A 19,837-nucleotide genomic window follows, 5' to 3' on the forward strand; every position below is an offset into this window, starting at 1 on the left:
CATCTAGATAGCCATTGTCTTCAGTTACTTGTTGAGTGTTTTGAGAACTTATTATTTCAAGCAAAGGATTATTCATTATTGGATTGTGCAGTAACAAAGAACAGAGTGGCTTGATTTTCTAGACACAATTAAGGACATGATGATGGAACAGTAAAAGAGAGGTTGAAATCGAAGAGAATCCTCTGATGATTTACATTTGGCAAAATTAAGGACCAGGCTAATGGTAGTAAATTGGAATTAGTCTATCCAGTTACTAAGATCACGATCTTGATGCCATTCATGCGCAAGACGTTCTGCGTCAGAACATATTGTGCAGGCATACATTGATGGTGGTTAGATTCCCAGACCTGTTTTCCAAGTGGTAGTGGATTTGTGTGTTGTCAGTGTACGTTTGGAAGTTCACCTATCATTTGCTGGAAGAGCTAAGCCAGCAGGCACAAGGTGGGGCTTGCGGGACAGCTGACTGGAGGGAGGTCCATCGCCCAGGGGCATTTGGGCATGAGGTGGCACAGTATAGATGGCCGGTGCTACCTTTGGGCTACATCTGGTAAAGGAGGTAGCCCAACCATTACAGAGCCGACATTTTGGGGCTGCCACCCACCATTTTGTGTGTATAGGTATACCCGGTGGCCCCAGAGACATTTCACGACAGCAGTTTTTTTGTCAGTTGGCTTATTTAAAATTGGGAAGGCTGTTTCTGTTGTAGCGGCGAGGAGTTAGTTCAAGGCAGCAGATCAGTGGAAGGGTGGTGGTGACGTCAGACTGAAGGACAAGGACTGCCGGCATGGCAGTGGGTCCATGGGTGCAGGAGGCACTGCAGCTCCTCATGGCGGCTGGGCACCTCGAATTGATCCGAGGGAGCGTGTCGGCGTAGCCCGCGCGTCGAGCTTCCAGCGGTGTAGCGGCAGCAGAGTTCGCCTGCTCGCCAGGTGGAGGACAAAGTCAGTGGGGAATGAAGTAGGAAGGCGGGCCGCCCGCATTTGGGTGGTGCGGCCCGATCAGTGGTGAGGGGTAGGGGTGGGGGAGATGGGGCCGCGGGCTAAAAGCGGCTTAGAGGAATCGAGGGGGGCTTCAAAACAGTGCCTGACATGGGGGAAGGGGTAGGTGAGGGATAATCAAGGGGTTGTCCAGGCTCCAGGGCAGGAGGAGGATGTCACCGCCCACATAACACAAATAGCCTGCACACCCACTACGAGCTATGTAAGCCAAGGGGAGCACAGGGAGGAACAAAATGGGCAGCATAAAGGTACAGTAGGGGCCGGGGGAAAGTCAGAGGGTGGTTTAATTCCTGGAGGGGGTTACAGAGCCCCAGTAGATCATTAGGCAGTAACGGATAGGGGAGATGTAGACCAGGAATCCCTACTGGCTTACTGGGAGTGACTGGTGAGGACATCTGAAGAAGGGCAAAGGAAAACACAGGAATCCAATGTTTGCGGGGAAGAGGTCAAGGGCAGGACAATGGTGCCAGTGGGGAGGGACCCCCTGCAAGATCAGGGTTAGCTCAAGGGTTTAGGACAAGGGGTAGAGCAGCAGGTGAGAGTAGAGGGCACCTAAGTACCGGATGTAGCAGATTTGGAATGGAGCGAGGATGAGGGGGAGATGGCACAGTTCTCTGTGGAGAGAAAGAGGCCACAAAGAGTCTACGCTCGTAAAAAGAGTGCAAAGACACTCCACTTGGAGGCATAATCAGGACTCGAGTTACCATTCCATAGCATAGAAGCTAATTGGGGGGACATAGAGAAAGCAAAGAGGGAGGACCATGCACACCGGACTTACCAAGTTTTTTGCAGATTCCAGGTGGAAACAGGGATGCTGACTCGGGAGAGCACTATGTGGCTGCAACACCTTGAGGGGAAGAGAAGGCATGGTGCAGTGCGACCGGCTGGACATCGGCAGGGAACAAGGAGGCGTGCATCCAGCGAAGGTCTGTAGCGGCCTCGCAGGGGAGAATGCAGTTGGATCAAGGAGCAGCAGTGGCTACATATCCTTTCATATTTGAAGCGTGTTTGAGCGAGTCTGGTACGTCTCTTCAAGGTCCATTGGAACATCTCACGGGGGACTGGCAGGCAAAGATTTTGATGCCAGGCAAGACCTCACTGTTTGGGAACAGGTGACAACCCATTGGGTGATGTGGCAGGTGTAAAAAGAGTGTGGGTGCGCGGAGAGTGCTCAGAGTTAGAAGAGCTGGATTATGAAGAGGAAAGTGTGGAGGAGAGAGAGATTGTGGAGGATACTAAGCCACGTGGGAGGTAGAGGGCCCAGAGTACAGCCCAACGTTTTTTCAGAACGACGGGGTGCACCTCTTACTTTTTAGGATGCGCCTTTGCTTGTTAGAGGTAAGAGGATTTTTGTAAGAAAATATTAAAATTTAGAAACAGGTAAGTAGCGCTCATACATGGGAGTGGGACGGAAGAAAAGGCCAGTTGGCTTGCCTTTCTTCTGGTGGTGGGTTGCCCACAAGTCACAGGGCTTCAAAAAAGGTTATTGGGGTTTCTTGACAGAGGAAGAGCAGGCTGGAAAGGAGGGGATCAGAAAATTCACAACAGAAACAGAGCAAAACGTTAAGTTACCTCACAGGTTCTTTGTAGGCACATATAACGTTTAAGTTTACAAATGCTGGAGTGCATTGATTTATAATGTACAATGCTTTTTTTTTAGTTAAGGGGAGTTTGAGTTTTAGGGGTGGGGGTAAGGAGTAGGAGGCAGAGTAAGTACAGTGGGGTTTAGTTTTGTAAGGCCACATGCCAGGGTATTTCTTTGTGATGCACACCTGGTTCAATAAAGTGCCCTTTTTCACACACACAATATTAGGAGTCAGTGGTCTGATTTGTGCCCCATCCTTGCCCAAGGTGGTGCTTGGGGGATATCTGTCCCATGGGGCATTTGGGCATGAGGTGGCATAGTTTAGACGACTGTGCTACCTTTGGGCTACATACGGTAAAGGAGGTAGCCAATGATTATACAGCTGACATTTTGGGGTTCCCACACACCTTTTTGTGTGGGTAGGTGTAAACTAGGCAGCCCCATAGACACTTCACAATAGCAGTTTTTGCCCACCCACCCAGCCCTATAGTATAATTTTTTGGAGGAGCAGGCCAGGTGTAGTTAGAATAAGTGGCTTGTTGGGGACAGGTGTGCAGGTTTTGGTCGGTATGGTTGTCGCTGATGCAGGTGTTGCAGGGGCGGGTCGCCCACAAGTCACACAGCTTCACAGACGTTTATTGGGGTTTCGTGATAGTGGAAGAGCAGGCTGGAAAGGAGGGGATCAGAAAATTCACAACAGAAAAGAATGTTAAGTTACCTTACAGGAGGTTGAGGGAAGGGTGGTTTATAGGGCTGGGGGGCAGGTGTAGGAGGCAGTGTATGTATAGTGAGGTTGTTAGTTTTGTAAGGGCACAGGCCAGGGTATTTCTTTGTGATGCACTCCTGTTTTAATAAAGCAGCCTTTTTCACACGCACTATATTGGGAGTCAGTGGTATGGTTTGTGCCTCATTTTTTCCCAAGCAGCAACTGAGAAATAATAATTTTATATTAGCGTAATTGTAACCTGCTTTGCCATGTTTTTCTGCCTGAAGGAACTGCCCTAGTTTAGTGTCTGTCTTTCGCATATTGGCTCCCAAGAAGAATGTTGATAATAAGCTTTGGAGCTGAATTGTTTACATCCTTACTACAATCTGAAGATCATATTTTTCCTTTCTCGTTCTCTCAGTCTTCGGAAATCTCTATGTTCTCTTTTGTTTGAATCTATCACGTTTCCTACTGTATAACTGCTCTTCTGTTTTGAAAAACCTTTTTATTTGTCTTTTAACAGGTGCATACCACATCCAAAAAGGATATATACAGTAATACCACCTCTTTGCACCCCGTTTATCAAACACCAACACCATTAAACCACCCCCCTTCCCTACCTCCCTCCACAGAACCAATAACATACCGCCGGACAATCAGCCCGTTCTTCATTTCCCATTCATAGTCGTCCCCGCCTCTGCGTCTCTTATTAGGCCGCCAGTCTCGTCTTTTTACTCAACCTGTGCCTCCTCAGCTGTTGGGCTCCTGGAAATCCAGTGAATAGTAGTTCCTCCAGGCCCCCCAGACCTTCCCAAATTTCCTAGGGCAGCCTTTATACCCATATGTAACCTGCTCTGCCATCATAAATCAGTCTATTCCTCTTCGCCACATTTCCACCTCCGGGCCTACCTCTGATTACTATAAACGGGCGATATCTCTTTTAGCCACCGCCAGCCCAAGGTTACAAAAAAGGAAGCAGGCCCGAGGTAGGTCCACATTATTGGGAATCCCTAGGAGAATGAATTTGGGGTCTAGCGGGATCTGTTCCATCAATATTCCTTGTAACTCCCCCACAATCCTTGACCAGTAGTCCTGTATTACAGGGCTCCCCCAGATAGTGTGTATGAAGTCTCCCATTCTAGTTCTGCATCTAAGACATTCCGGATATTGCGACTTACCAACCTCATGTAACCGCTGTCTATCGTAATAGATCCTATGCAGGATCTTAAACTGGATTAATCGCAACTGTGACCGGATGGCCACCTCTCTCTGGAACATAGATGCAGCCTTTCAATCCAGATCCCCTATTTCCACCATACTCTCACCATAGCCACTGGACTGCAACAGAGCAATCTCAACCACTCTCAATATCTTGGGCCCATGCTACATCCCTCCAAAGTACTTTCCAGGAAAGGTCAATATACTGCATCAAATGCCTTTTTGGCTTTCGAGGGGCCAGGAACATATGGGAGTTCAGGTGCCTTAATATAGTATGTATCCAATTATGGGTACGCCTTAGATTATATCTCGTGGAGCATCCAGGCATAAAGACAGATTGGTCTCTATGAAAAAGAGGAGCGGTAACTCCCATCAATCGCATTGCTAAAACCATGGCTAGAATTTTCACCTCTACATTTAGGAGGGAGACTGGTCTGCAGGATGTGCATGAAGTCCCAGGCCTCCCCTCATTAGGAATTACCACTATTTCTGCCAGTCGAAGAACTAGGGGGAGGGCCCCTTGGGCTCTCACCTCTTTAAACATATCCAGTAAATGAGGGGCCAGAATGTCATTGTATCTCTTGTATAGCTCCATTGGGAACACATTGAGGCCCAGGACCTTCCCAGAACGGAGCTTCGTGGTAGCTGCTTTAATCTCCTCCAAGGTAATCTCCCCTTCCAGCACCTCCTGAGCCTCGGCATACCAGGACTTCAAGGCCTTCTAGGTAGGCCCGAATCTGCTGTTTATCTCGTAGCAGTCGTGCTGCATATAACTTCTAGTGGTATTCAGCGAAGGCCCCTGCTATGTCTTTGCTAGATATCGCCCTTTCCCCCTTCGGGGTCACTAGCTCGTCTATCCATCTGGCTTCCATTTCCTTTTCCCAAGACAACCCAGGAGTTTCCCTGCTTTGTCCCCCGTATCGTATAGCCGATATTGGGCGTTACAAAGCCTGGCCCTTGCCTTCTTTTCTGCCCCTGCCCTATTCTCTACCCTTTTGAGTTCTAGCCGGCGAAGGGCCTGGAGGGTCAGTTCCCATCCCACTACCTCCTCCAGATCCTCAAGCTGGTGCTCCTCTTACGCACTACCGGAGACTCAACCGCTTCCATATTCTCTCGAACATAGAGCTCGGCATCCACCCGCAGCCCATGTGACACCTCCTCATCCAGTAAATCCCAAGTCGCCATCTACGCTGTCCCTCTCCACCTCTCCCAAACCTCACTAGTAGGGGCGAATGGTCGGACAAACCCCGGGCCAAATAATCTGCTTATGTAACTGATTCCACCTCTCCCTCTGGTGGAAAAATGTGATCTAACCTCAAAAAGACCTTATGAGCTCCAGAGAAATAAGAATACTTGCGTTCACCTGGATGAGCCCTCTGCCACAAGTCAGAGAGTCCTGGGGCTGTGACAAGGTGGTTTAGTGGAGTGGGGGAAGTCCTGCTCTCAGTCCCTCCCGATCTATCCACCTCCATGTCCATCACATGAGTAAAGTTGCCTCCTACCACACGCACCTCAGACTCTGTCCCCTGGAGTATCTCTGTCAGTTTCTCTAACACCGGGGACTGGAGCCTCGGTGGTGCATAGACACTCAGGAGTAACATCTTTTGCCCCGCCCCAGGACCCCTACACCCCCACCTATCTCCCTGCCTTGTAGGCCGGAAGGGAGGGGACCTATGAACTAGGATCGCCACTCCTCTCAAGCCCGAAGTGAAGCCTACATGCGCCAAGTGACATATGTCCCCCTGCCCAAACATTTACACTTCGTCCCTTCGAGATTACTCCTGGAGAAGCACTATATCCGATCGCAGCTTCTTTATATAGTGAGACACCAGACCCCTCTTTACCTTATCTCCCAATACGTTAATGTGCCATGATAAGACCGACAAGGCCCTGAGGGCTGTCCTGGGGGCTCTGGATCACCCATGGTAGCCATGTTGATTCATCTGTTGAATATCATTGAGGGGAGTAGTCCGTTTCTCTACAACCCCCACGAAAGCCCTGGGGACGCCTATAGTCTGACACCTCTTCAGTAAAGACCTGTGGCATGTCTGTGTCTGTAGCTTTAGAACCCTACACATAAACCCCTCAGAAACAAACTTTTTCAAAACAGATAACTCACCCACTCCCTCCCCACCTCTGATGAACCCCTGTGAGCCTGAAACCTTAAACAGCGTCTCATCGGGAGTTGAGAGGTATGTAGCCCCCCCCACTACCCTATCCCTTCAACTCACAACTTTCAAGCTTCAACAACCCAAAATGTCTGAAATTGGATATCACGGCAAGATCAGCGCCCACTCTTCTCCACTTAAGGTGGGGGATCACGGAAAGAAAAACCCATTCATCCTCCTATGGTCTTGTATTAAGTTGCTGCCTCAGCAGTTTTGGCACCGCCATTGGCCCCCAGGGCCTTCTCCTCTGTCTCCAGATGGCTGATGGCTGATGGCCACTGCCAAGGGATGGGGAGACTCAGCCTCTGACTCTGTGTCCATCCCGTCTCATTCATTCTTGAAATTTAAGCAGGATTGTCTCTTCTGTCGCTCTTCCTAATGGACCAGCTGCAGCTCCCTTCCAATTCAGACCAATCCACTCCAGTCCTTGCCCCCCGCGACTGTCTCAACGGGCTGCCTCCATCTCCTCTCTGCCTTCTTCGACTTCATCTCTTAGGGTGCTGCCATTTGTTTGATCCCATGCCTTCCTTTTCTCTGGGCCTGCAGTCAGTCCCTTGACCCCCTCTATCAGGGAGCTGGAGGCAGTACTACAACCACTCCTACACCTCCTCCGGCGTTTGAAAGAAAAAGGGTTTTCCTCAGAATAGAACCTTCAGTTTGGCTGGGAAAAGGAGCATGTACTGCATCTGGAGGGTGCGGAGCTTGGCCTTCACAAAGTTAAATGAGCGCTGCTGCTTCTGAACCTCTCTTGTGTAGTCGGGGAAGATAGGATTCTTATAGTTTCTGTGACGCACTTCTCACCGCTTAGGGAATCTCCTTCAGGATCATGTCTCTATCTTGAAAGTTCAGGAGCTGGGCGATGGTTGGCCTGGGGGTCTGTCAGCGAGACCGGATCCTCGGGGTTTGCGCCTGTTCCCAATGCGTTCACCTCTTGGCAGCTCCAAACTCTACTAGCTATCATAGCACAGATTTAAAGAATGGCCAAGTGGGGGATGGGGTTTTAGGTCGGGAACAGCGGGGAAAGAGACCTGTGGAAGCAAGAGTTAAGAACACAATAGCAAGGTTATTCACATTAATCTTCATGAACTTTGTTTTAATTATCTATACTCTAATAACATGAGAGATCAAGAACTTTTCAATAACGTGACCTTTTTAACTCTGGATACCTGGAAATAAAAGAAGGATTACGCAGACTTTCATATGAACGTTTTCAAAATAACATCTTCTTATAATCATATACTCTGAACATTGAACTCTCTCAAGTTAGTCCTTAGAATAGCAATTACTTATTATAACAAGAATCAATGAGTACATTCGTTCCCAAATAATTCCCTGTTATAGGATTCATGAATGATACTGTAGAAGAGGTAAACTGACTGAACTTGTTTTGTCTAGAAGGATCACACTCTGTTTGGTCTGAGTTTCAAGATTCAATTGTTCAGAAATTATTGCGCACCTTATTGCCAGACTGCGCATCAAGACTCAAATACCTGAAATGATCGCGCACTCTGCCGATCTGAACTGCAAGGGTTAATTGCCAAGAATGAATCACGCACACTGTTGCCGATTCAACCATCAAGATTCAAATGCCTCGAAATGATTGCGCCCTCTGCAGATCCGATCTGCAAAGGTTAATTGCCAAGAATGATTTGCGCACACTGTTGCCGATTCAACCATCAAGATTCAAATGCCTTGAAATGATCGCGCCCTCTGCCAATCCGAACTGCAAGGGTTAATTGCCAAGAATGAATCACGCACACTGTTGCAGATTCAACCATCAAGATTCAAATGCCTCGAAATGATTGCGCACTCTGCCGATCCGAACTGCAAGGTTAACTGCCATGAATGAATTGCGCACACTGTTGCAGATTCAACCACCAAGATTCAAATGCCTCGAAATGATTGCGCACTCTGCCGATCCGAACTGCAAGGGTTAATTGCCAAGAATGAATCGCGCACACTGTTGCAGATTCAACCACCAAGATTCAAATGCCTCAAAATGATTGCGCACTCTGCCGATCCGAACTGCAAGGGTTAATTGCCAAGAATGAATCACGCACACTGTTGCAGATTCAACCATCAAGATTCAAATGCCTCGAAATGATTGCGCACTCTGCCGATCCGAACTGCAAGGGTTAACTGCCAAGAATGAATCGCGCACACTGTTGCAGATTCAACCACCAAGATTCAAATGCCTCGAAATGATTGCGCACTCTGCCGATCCGAACTGCAAGGGTTAATTGCCAAGAATGAATCGTGCACACTGTAAATCACAAGGTCAAAACTCAAAAGCTTCTAGAAACGGAGTCTGGGGCCTACCCCGACCTCCACCTTACCGCCCTGCTTGAAGATCAGCAAAATAATTAGGACAGGGACAGGTAAATGCCTAAGTATGCCTCCGGAACAGGAGTTCAGGGAAATGCTGCTGCTCTGCATCGGGAGCACGTGGAGTGAGCACGTGGAGCTGGGCTGGGTCCCTTTAATAGACCCAAGCCCCGCCCACATGCCACACCCACCCAGGCAGCAGGAAAGGCGTCTAGAAAGGCTCAGAATAGGGACCACACCCTGTATTCCTGCAGCAAAACCTTGAAAATGAACAATACATTACAAACAGCATTAATGACATTTCAAGATAAATACCTGCAATGCAAAAGGTTAATATACAATATCAACACATAATGCATGAATTATTACATTGCATAAGGTTTGTCATTTTGCATTATGCTGCCCATAGAGCACGCACTGTCCTGGTGTTGACAGGGTCTACCTCCCAGAGCCCTGTGTGCGCGATCAACCACAAAGCAAGCCGAGAGCCTTGTCTCCAGGAAGTGACCCCTATCCGACCCCTCAGCTCCCTCCGGAAAGCCTACAAATCGTAAGTTGTTTCTGCGGGCCCGGTTCTCGGCAGCCGCCATATGATGTCCTTATCCCGGACCCAGGCTCTGCTACTTCTTTACAGAGGTCTTGAACAGTATCTTCAAGATAGGATATCCAAGTTTCCGCGGATGTGGCTCATTCGGCCACATTCCGGAGTTCTTGCAGAAGGAGGGAAACCTCTGATCTTACCTCCCCCACTCCGCCCTCCAGGGCCTCACCAGAAGACTGAATGGGAGCCAGAAGGGCTGCATTATCTGGCACCATCAGACATTCTAGGGCCGGTGGCGGAGGGGGGGGGTCATCACCTTCGTGTAGTGGTCCCTCTGGAGCGACCTTACCAGCGACTCCACCCCCACTTACTGCATCCGTGTGGGCCCCCTTCACGCCCTCCGGTCCCCCCAGAACGCCAAACACAGGGGGTTGGGGAGGGCTGGGGGGAATCAGGAGTCCTTCCACCCCCACTGGCCGTGGAGCTAATATGGTCCCCTCACCCCGGCTTCAACATCGCTGCGACCGAGGTCGGCCAGCCGCGCCGAAAAACGTCTGCCCGTCAACAGGCCTAGTCGAACCCTCACACAGCCTCAGCCGCACCTCCAGCACTTGGGCAGCGGCTCCAGAGGCTCACTCGACAGCCCCAGGGCCCGAACTGCATGGCAGCAGGATCTTCTGCACGAATGGTAAGAGGCCAGGACGGAGCTCGTGCCTTAGGTGTCCGTCCCGCGCACCATCTTGCTGGAAGTGCTATAACTGATTTTCTGATGCTATAAATCTGGCATACGTTATCAGTGTGCTTTCAATTTTTTTACATGTAAAGTTTGATTATGCTTAGTGACGATATGAGTCTAATTTAATTTGTGTTTGAAATCAACATATTTTATCTGGACAAAAACAATGTGGCTGGCTGGGGGTTGGGGTAGGGTTCCTGGGGGGGTGATGAAGAGACATCAGTTGTGTGCATGCATGAAATCTACAGACAAGAGCAGGAGGTTTCTAGAGGAGTACAGGGGCAAATGTTACCTAGGATCCTTTGACCAGATCCTGGCAGATGACTGTGTCAATGAAATAGGCAGCTGATTTACCTGCCCTAAAATCTCTGTGAGCCGCAAAAGGCTGTGATGGGAGGTCTCCAAGCACAAGGGGACAGTGAAGAAGCATGAATGCACATTCCTCCCTTCCTCCTCAGAACACAGGAAGAGCTACTTGTCAGAAACCTGAGACAAAAGCCTAGGAGAGGATAGGAAGTCAATGAAATAGGCGTACATACCCTAGTCAGCAGGGAGCAATAGTATGACATAGAAGAGCACTGAGTGAATGGAGAAGGTGACAGCTGAGCCTGTGGAGAATGGGGAGACAGAGTAAGAGGTCAGACTTCTAGGCCATGAGCTGGCATAAGACCAATAGAAGAAGATGAAGTGGTGGGTAGGACGTTTCAGGTTACCTTATGTAGAGTCAGCAGAATTGAAGAAGTGGCCTCTTAACTTCATTGGTTGTAGGGTCTTGGTAGCTGCTAGTTTGTCCAGTGTTGGCATCTCACTACACGTTTGTTATGTTTCCCTTTCCTCTGGCTTTCTTTATTTGCACTAAAGTTTTGATCTTTGTGTCTGTTAGGCATTTTGGACATGTGTCAAACGTTAGTGCTCCTGAGTATGCAGCGAGTTCCTGGTACTCTCTGGGGTGGTCAACTACTCATTCACTGGATCGTCAGGTAAGCGGGCAAAGAGATTCTGTTAGCATGCTCTCATTAAGTGAATTATATAATTAATATATGTCTATTCATATTTTCTACGAGTTCACATATGTGAGAAGCATGAGTCCAATAGTCAGAGGAAATAGCAAACTCATCTGCAATTGGCTTAAGTTTGATTGCTGATTAATTAGCGGGCTGGAATTTTTCGCAGAACAAAATGGTTCTTGATTTTTTCCTGTCATCCAAAGGTGGAGTTTGTGCTGTTATAGGGTCAGTATGTTGCACATTTATTCCAAATGTCTGTACAGGAATACATGAGCAGAGGCAAATTGACCACACATGTGATAGTGTTTAGCGACTGCTTACCATAGACAACGGTTTTGAATTCAGTGGTGTTTGGTTCTGGCAAAGAAGAATTTTGGGGGTTGTGGAATGAAGACTATGGAGATTGTGTTGATCATCTATTTGTAATATTATAAATTTGTGCCTCACCTTTGCTTACAGAGAACACTCCATTACAACTTTCTGGGAGATACTCTGGCCGACTGGACCTGTGATTAACAGGCTATCAATTTTGCTTTTGTTAATAAACCCTTTCAGACTTTGAATGGTGTGTGAACAGATTTCTTTAACAATGTTCAACAGACAACAGGAGAGTTTAGATCCTTCAGGAGCGACTCAAGACATTGCATCTGTGGATTATATAATGATGCAATCCTGACATTTTGATTCCATTACAGCACAGGGTGGATATGTCTGCCAACTGTTTCAGTCTCTCCAGTAAGTCTGTACAGGCTACAGTGGAATAGGCAGTGAGGAGTCAAGAAGTATAAGGGCAGTTTTGTTGTCTTGGTCCGGGAGAGGAGAGCGCGATCTTCTTATTGACCAATTTAATATCTGAGATTCCTGAGGGGTGCAATCCTGGCTGTTGGTCCTGGAGGAGGTGGTTAAACTCCACTTAATCTTGAAGTTGTCTTTCACCTCCCCTGCCAGATTTTTACTGATTGAATGGGAGTTTTGAGATGTATTGGTGGATTGCCAGATGTTCCTTTTTTGAGATTGGTGTGACAAGGACATGTTCCACAGTCCAGGAATTGTGCCAGAGAGAAAGGATGAGTTGATCGTGTTGTCTGAGTGGTGGGGAAAGAGTGTGATGTATGCAATGTAGCATAAATGCATAGGGTAAATTGGTAATTACAAGAGAGTCCAATAACGTACAGTTTGGCTGAGAAGAAAATTAGGACTGGTTTAATATCTCTAGTCTTCAAACTATGACATTTGACAAAAGTGAAGGATTCTGGGTTTGCAGTCAAAGCATTTTGGTCCTCAACTATTAAGGCATTTTTGGATACACTTTAGGGGAATGTGATTTTTATCGATTGACTCAACATAATCTACAGTTTGATTTTATTTGGTCTTTTTTTATTTAGCATGTGTTATAGCAGGATGGGAATGCAGACAAGGGCATGGATGAAATACTTTAAAGGGAGTTCTAGAGTAGGGGGTGATTAAAGGGTTTAGGGAGGAAATGGTTGAGACGTTTTATTTGGATAGGAAAGTAGCTACTATCATGTTTAACTCGGTAACCATCTCTCCAAACAAAACTGATCACACTGTAAAATTAGCTTAGTGAAAAGTGGCTGAACGAGAGGTTAGTTATTATGTAACGTTTCCGCAACACCAGTGTATTTAACGTTGTGTACTATATATAAACAGATTTAAGGGATAGTCATTGTACTAGAAGTATTGTTTAATATTTTCGAGACAATGTTTTTTTGTTTTGTAAAGTGACTATGTGGTAATCATCTTTGTGGACTATGAGATACCAGACTACTATAAAGGGATCTGCAGATCTGGGTAAGGCGGAAAACATACTACTCACCATAAAGTGAACATCTGTCTTTTAAACTTCATCACCCTCCACACTATCCTCATATTCCTAATCTTCAAACTTGGCACTCACATAAGAGAGATGTGCTACAGATCTTGTCAATCAACTAGTTCTGTTCTAGCTTCCAAACCTGACTTCTCCATCTAGAGTGGAAGAGGTCAGCTTATACTGCTGGCTGATCTGATCTAGAACACCACTGCAGGTCCCCTGTAGCTACATACTATGGTGACTTCTTTACATTTCACAATGACAATTAGATATGATGTCATAGCAACAAAGTCCATCCCAGCAAATTTCCAAACTACTCCTCTCTCCAACTTATGACAGCTCAGGACGATAAACTTTAAACCAATTATCTCATATTGGAAAATCCAGTGCAGTACCGAGCAAAGTGGATTATAATCATAAGAAATACCATAACAGGACATGCAGTGTGCAGGAAAGTGCCACTTTTTGTCATGGTTGCCACCTTTTGTCACGGTTGCCCGCACTTTTTGCTTACCTGTACTGATCTTATTGATCGGTGGTGCACTGTGGTCTCTGCTAACGAGGCCTCCATACCAGTGCTCTTTCCCCTAAAACAGGACACATGTTCAATTGTAACTCAATTGGCAAGGACATTAGCACCCCTGCAAGCTCCTAGTAAATGGTACCCCTGGTCTCCAGGGCATGGATACTAAAGAGGGACCCTGAGGGCAGCAGTATGTATTATGCCACCCTAAGGAACAATCCCACAATCCCACAAACTGCATGCAGACTGCCATTGAAGGATGTGTGAAATTGTGCAAACCATACTGAAAACACCACATGGCACGCTCACTGTGTGCTATGCCCATGTACACTACATGTATTATATGTAAGCCACCCCTACAGCAGGGTGCACTATATTTCAGGTGAGGGCACATCTGCATGAGCAGATGTGTCCCTGTAATGCCTAGTTCAAATGCTAGACATTTTAAGTATCAGGAAGTCATCTTAAACTGAAAATAAGGTTGTTTGGTATCAAATATACTGATGCCAATATCGGATTTATGAAGATATGCACCCAGAGGGCATCTTAGAAGAGCCCCCTATATCCCTACTACTCACTTAAGTGTGCTGGCTGACTGGTATAGTCTAGACTACCACCACAAACGACTTTCTGAACCCCAGCAGTTGGGAGCCATGCTCCCAGAGGTCAAGAGCAATGCCTGCCTGGTGGAAGATGATCACAACCCCTCCAGCAGGGTGGCTAGCGAATTTAGCATATCAAGGCCAGAGGCTTCAAAGCCTCTGCTGCCTTTGATATGTGACCTGGCTTCCCAACACCTCTCAACACCAGAAAGACAGATTCATCTACCCGGGAACAGAAGAAGGACAAAGAAGAGTCAACACCACGAGGATGTGGACCTACACCGAACTTGGCAGAAAACCATGCCTGGCTGCGGGTACCTCAACAATTTTGAAGACCCAACTTGTCCGAAAGCTGTGCATCCCCCTCAACACCGGGGGGACTGCCCAGCACTTTGCCAAACATCTAGCATCTCCCTTGGGGTGGAGTTGTCATTTCCTGGCATCTGCAGGCACTGACTGCATCTATCGGGAACATCGTAAAAATGTTGTAATACCATAAACGGCTAAGCTCTGCATTCCATAACACAGCCTGATCATGCTCAACATAGGAACACTTCCTACATAAGATGAAAACAAGGACAACACCCTTTCAACTACACAGCCTACCTGTTGCAGCATAGAAAGCGCTATATTTTTCCCCAACAACCTTTATTGCATTTTAGATTTTGCAGACGTTCCAATATAATTTACAATTTTAAAGGTACATTTTCATGCCTATCAGGAGTTGCAAAACAGGAAAATTACAGGTATATAGATTTAATAACAGTGCATTACCTAACTATATCCCCCCTCCCTAGCCCATAGCAACAGCGTTCATTTCCGGTGGGTTACATTGCAGGATGTAGGAACAAATGACTGGCTGTGTGATTATATACCCAGTAGGGCTTAAGTGTTCATTACACTCTAACATGTTGGGAAACGAGTGTTATTTGTGTTGATTCCTGTCGCTATCCATAGGTCTAATTCCGGTGGGACGTCACTCCCAATGTGCTCAGTCCTTAATCCACAGTGTATACCAAAATCGTGTCCTTAGTACAGTGAGGGTGGTTAATTTGGTGCCAAGTCACAGGACTTGAAACCTTCAAGCAGTGCATCCCATTTCATGGCTATGTGTTTTTTTTTTACAGAGGCCCCTGTACTCTTCATGTCATAGGGCCTCACTCTCTGTTTGCCCCCAGTCTTCTTGTTATGCCATCTGACCAGTATCGGGCTGACTGCGCTTTCCACTGTTGTGTAATCAAGTGCTTTCTTTGCCAATAAGAGTGCTAGGTTTGTGAAATGCTGTACCCTGGAACCTCGAGGCGTAGGGTGCAACCCCAAGAGGCACTGTGCCGGTGTGTTCTACTGATCTAACCCTGTAGTTTGCGTCAGGATCTCGGCTACACCAGACTACTACCCAGCCAAACGGGGACAAGTTCATAACATGTGCAACAAATCTGCCCCTGTAGCCCAACAGCGAGGGCAATTAGAGGGAGCATTTGGATATATTTTTGCAATTTTAAGAGGCGTTAGATATGCTCTGTGAAGGATTAAAAACTGTACCAATTTAAATCTACAATTTACTGAGACCTGTTTTGGATATTGTAGTATGTGCTCCCATTCCCTGTCAATTATTTAAAAATAGGCCAGTTTCCCACGTATGTTTTAGAGTGATTAAGGTTGTTCCCGAGTGTGTATGAATACCGCAATAGAGAAGGGTGTGCCTGCCGTTCCCCATAACATGTATTGATTGTATTAATTCATGATTAGCTGGTTCGACGCCATCAGGGGCCCAATGCTGTCTTATGTATTTGAGTATACTAGTGTGAGTTAGAAATAATGAGTCAGGAAGGTAATACTGGTGAACAAATTCGGTGTGGGATAATAATGTATGTTCTTGAAACAGGGAGCCCACAGTCGACACCCCTTCTAGTGTCCATGGCAGTAGGCGTCATTCAGTGAGTGTCTCAGAGGGCACTGGGAGTCCACAGAGAGGGATGTTTGGTGCCTATGGCGTAGTATACGCAGTACATTTCAGCACCAGTTTCCAATATGCTAACGCTATGTGTAGTAAAGGGGGACAATCCCTAGGTATTATTGCTTCAGGCATAACAGTTTGTGCAGTTGCCCCTTCTCAATCTGCGCAGGTAAATAACCAATTGCAGACAGGTTGTGACCAGCCACCCAGTATGCCAGCCATTGCAACTACCTGACTATACAATATGATTTAAAATCTGGGGCCTCCAAATCACCTCTAGGTGAAGGTAGCTGCAATTTATTAAAACTCACCCGTCGGCGGGATTGCCCCACGCCAGCGCAGCTAGCATAGTGTTAAGTGTTCGAAAGATACTCGCCGGTACTGTCACCGGTAAACTGACAAAATTATATAATAATCTAGGTAGCATAACCATTTTGGCTAGAGCTTGGCGGTCAGCAACCGACAAAGGTAGTGTGATCCAAAACTCTATCTGTGTCTTAAGCAGTGCTTTAAATGGGCCGGTACTCACAGGTACTGAGTACCGGCACTTCTTATTTTTTTCACTCTGAGTACCGGCACTTCTCTGCTGCCAAGGAGAGTACCTGTACTCATGAAAGGTAGGCTCATTAACTGCTAGTGCTGGTGAGCACTAGGCTGTCAGGGTTGAACCCGCCTCAGACAGTAAAGGTGCTTCTGTCGCCCTAAACTGACGGGATTATGATCCTAATGTCTGGGTATTCACGATCACGCTGTGTTTGACAGAACAGGGTTCATTCAGACCCTGTGCTGTCAATCACATTTACACACTTGTGTGCTTTTGTGTAAACACAGGAATTGAGGCAGCCCCGCTGACAGTGACAACTAAGAAAGCCATGGGAGGAAAGTTTAAAATGGCTTTGATCCCACCTGAGTCTCTCGAACGAGGGTCTGCTTATGTATGCGTGTTTGCCTGCTTGTATGTGTGTGTCTTTGTGTGAGAAAAAAGCGTATGAAAGAGGGAGAGATTCGAAACACTTTAAGGAGGACTGTGGGTGTGCTTTGGGTGTACGTGTCGGCTTGTTTCTGTCTGTGTGTGCACGTTCAAGAATATATAGTATTGTACAAAACGACAGCAAATAACAGTATGCCAGTAAGATAAATAGCATTGTGTTTTGCTTTCATTTCGTTTAACGAGTTAACTTGTTTTGTTTATTCAAACACATTTCTCATGGGCCTTGGCATGTGCTGCAACTGGTATATAAGTCTAAGTATCCTCATGTCTTGCTCTTAGCCCCGCCCCGCCCCTAGCCCCACCCCCACACTAATAGTATATGTTAATGAGTACCTGCACTTATTTTTTCCCATTTAAAGCCCTGGTCTTAATGGGTATTTATTGTCCACACAAGGTTACCTTCTAGTAAATCGTGTGTAGTGCAGTAAGTGTGGATGCCCAGGTATCAGAAGGTATGTGTGGCAAGAGGCAATGGCAATCCATCAAAGATGGGTGCAGGGCCTTGAGCATCTGCATTGAAATAAAATGTGAAGGATTTCTCGATATTAATGAGAAGTGCAGACAAGGCCCGGAAGGTAGTAAGCAGTCTAGGAACATTTCACAAACAGAGTGGGAGAACCTGATAATATATTATCATGTCATCTGGATACATAGAGACGGAGTGCAGCACACATGCCAGTTGCATACCCCACTCCCCTGAACTCTGACGAATATGCTGTTGTTGAAGCAGATATGCTAATAAAGAAATTATTGATGGGCTATATGTCATTACTAATAAGAAATTGCATAGAGAAATTAATTAGAGAAAAATAATGTGCCCGTTTGAAAATGTGCCCTCAGGGAGTGAGCACCATGTGTACTAAAATGACTAAAGCTTTATGAAATAATGAAAATGTATGAAGATAAATGTAATAATATGTCATAATGAGATGTATAACCTATGTTTTATATTAATTTGTAGTATTACGTTAGCGGGACTAAAGGCCTAGTTCCACTGGGCCTCGCACACTCTGAAAGCATGAAATACTGAACGCTTTGCAAAGGACTGGAAATCGTTATAACCAACCTTGACCCGTTCGAAGTTCAAGTAGCTAGAACGTTCTGCAATGTACCAGCGGACTGGAGATGATGAAGACAATTTGATACAATTATGTGTAGAGCAGGCTAAATGTACTTTCCCAGGACTTGAACAATAGGAGCACTGACTGAAGAAGGATATGCAACAATTTTGATACCTGATGAGCCGGATGATGAGGGCATCGCACAAGGAACCAATCCGCATCTTGTGACCCGAGACATATGAAAATTTGTAGATTTGGTAAACAAAAACTATAGGTTAAAATCATATCTGCCGACTGACTGACCAATTAGCAATTAGGGGGATGGACTGGGAGACCCTAAAAAAAGTCATGACAAGGGCAAGAAATCAGAGTTGAGGAGAAAAGTTGATGACGTCAGGAGACGCTGTCCGAGGTGCTGATATTGGGCTCATGGTCTGTGAGCCTGATCCGTAGCTGACTAATAGATAACCTGAAGACAAAGACTGACTTGTTGCTGATCCATCCTGGATAGGTAGCTATGAAAATGAGACTGATTATTTTGTGCCTTTTCTTCTAGGTACCAACTGTGCTGTGTTATAAAGATCCTCACTTAAGTAGATTTTTCCAAAATGATGTTTTCCCTTAATTGTTTTTGCATGAAGACCCCATGCTAATGCTAATCTGGGTTAAGTAGGTTGTTAGGGGTGAAGTTTACAGTGACCAATGACTGACAAACTTAATTGCTGAATTTCACTATTAATGCTGGTATTCTTAGTTGTGGTATTGCATTGTCGTATAAGCTTTCTTTAAGAATTGATGTCTTTTATAAATGATAAATAAAAAGATTGATTTGAATAAAGATTGAACTAATTGATGATCTAGAATTGTAATCAATAGGGAATAAAATTGTTAACTCCTTTCTGCATAGTGGTTATTCCTGAGTATTATGGTTTAAGCTGTTTCCCATAGAATGTTTCTTGATTATTGATGTTAGTTATCGATTCAGTAGTTACTGTATGACTAGGATACTCCATGCGATTCAAAAGGTTCATCAACCTATACGCGTCCCCTTGTAAGTTTACTTACTAAGAACAAGGCGTGCTAGCAGTTTTTGGTAGCAGCTTGATGGTTGGTTTCCTTGGAGAACTAGTTATGTGGTAATTATTGGCTATGGTGGTAGTTTTAAGTTAAGGTTATTTGTGTGTATTTTATGAGGTTTGAATTTTGTTTTTCTGAAATGGCAATTGTAGCAAAGATGATGTCCCCTTAAGCCCAGAAATGACTTTCCCAAATCCTGTATCCTGCTATTAAAGTTGGGTATGTTCTGAGCGTGTTTTGTGATAGTGTGAAAGTGGTAGGTTGCGCTTGCACAGGCTTAAGCAAACCGCAGGTGAATTGTGATGTATGTGAGGTAAAGTAGGGAGTCTGCGTACTCCAGTTGAGGTTAGTAGGAGTGTGCGTACTCCGCAGTGTGAGAGTAGGGAAGTCGTCGAACTTCACATGTGAGTGGCGCTTCATGCTTAAAAATAATCCACGTGGTTGTTGGTGATGTACGGACCCTGCGTGGTCTAAGACTCCGGAGTATATTGACAATTGTAGGAGACAC

General features: G+C 46.0%; 1 long non-coding RNA gene across 1 annotated transcript; it reads left to right on the plus strand.

Annotated features, from left to right (window-relative positions):
- Positions 1 to 525: 525 nt before the first annotated feature.
- Positions 526 to 19,006, plus strand: LOC138294186 (uncharacterized). Its single transcript, XR_011203253.1, has 4 exons — positions 526 to 929; positions 1,791 to 2,019; positions 11,161 to 11,257; positions 18,153 to 19,006. It is a non-coding gene; the product is annotated as an uncharacterized lncRNA (long non-coding RNA).
- Positions 19,007 to 19,837: the final 831 nt, after the last annotated feature.

This window comes from Pleurodeles waltl, chromosome 4_2 (genome assembly GCF_031143425.1).
Source record: "Pleurodeles waltl isolate 20211129_DDA chromosome 4_2, aPleWal1.hap1.20221129, whole genome shotgun sequence".
Lineage (NCBI taxonomy): Eukaryota > Metazoa > Chordata > Amphibia > Caudata > Salamandridae > Pleurodeles > Pleurodeles waltl.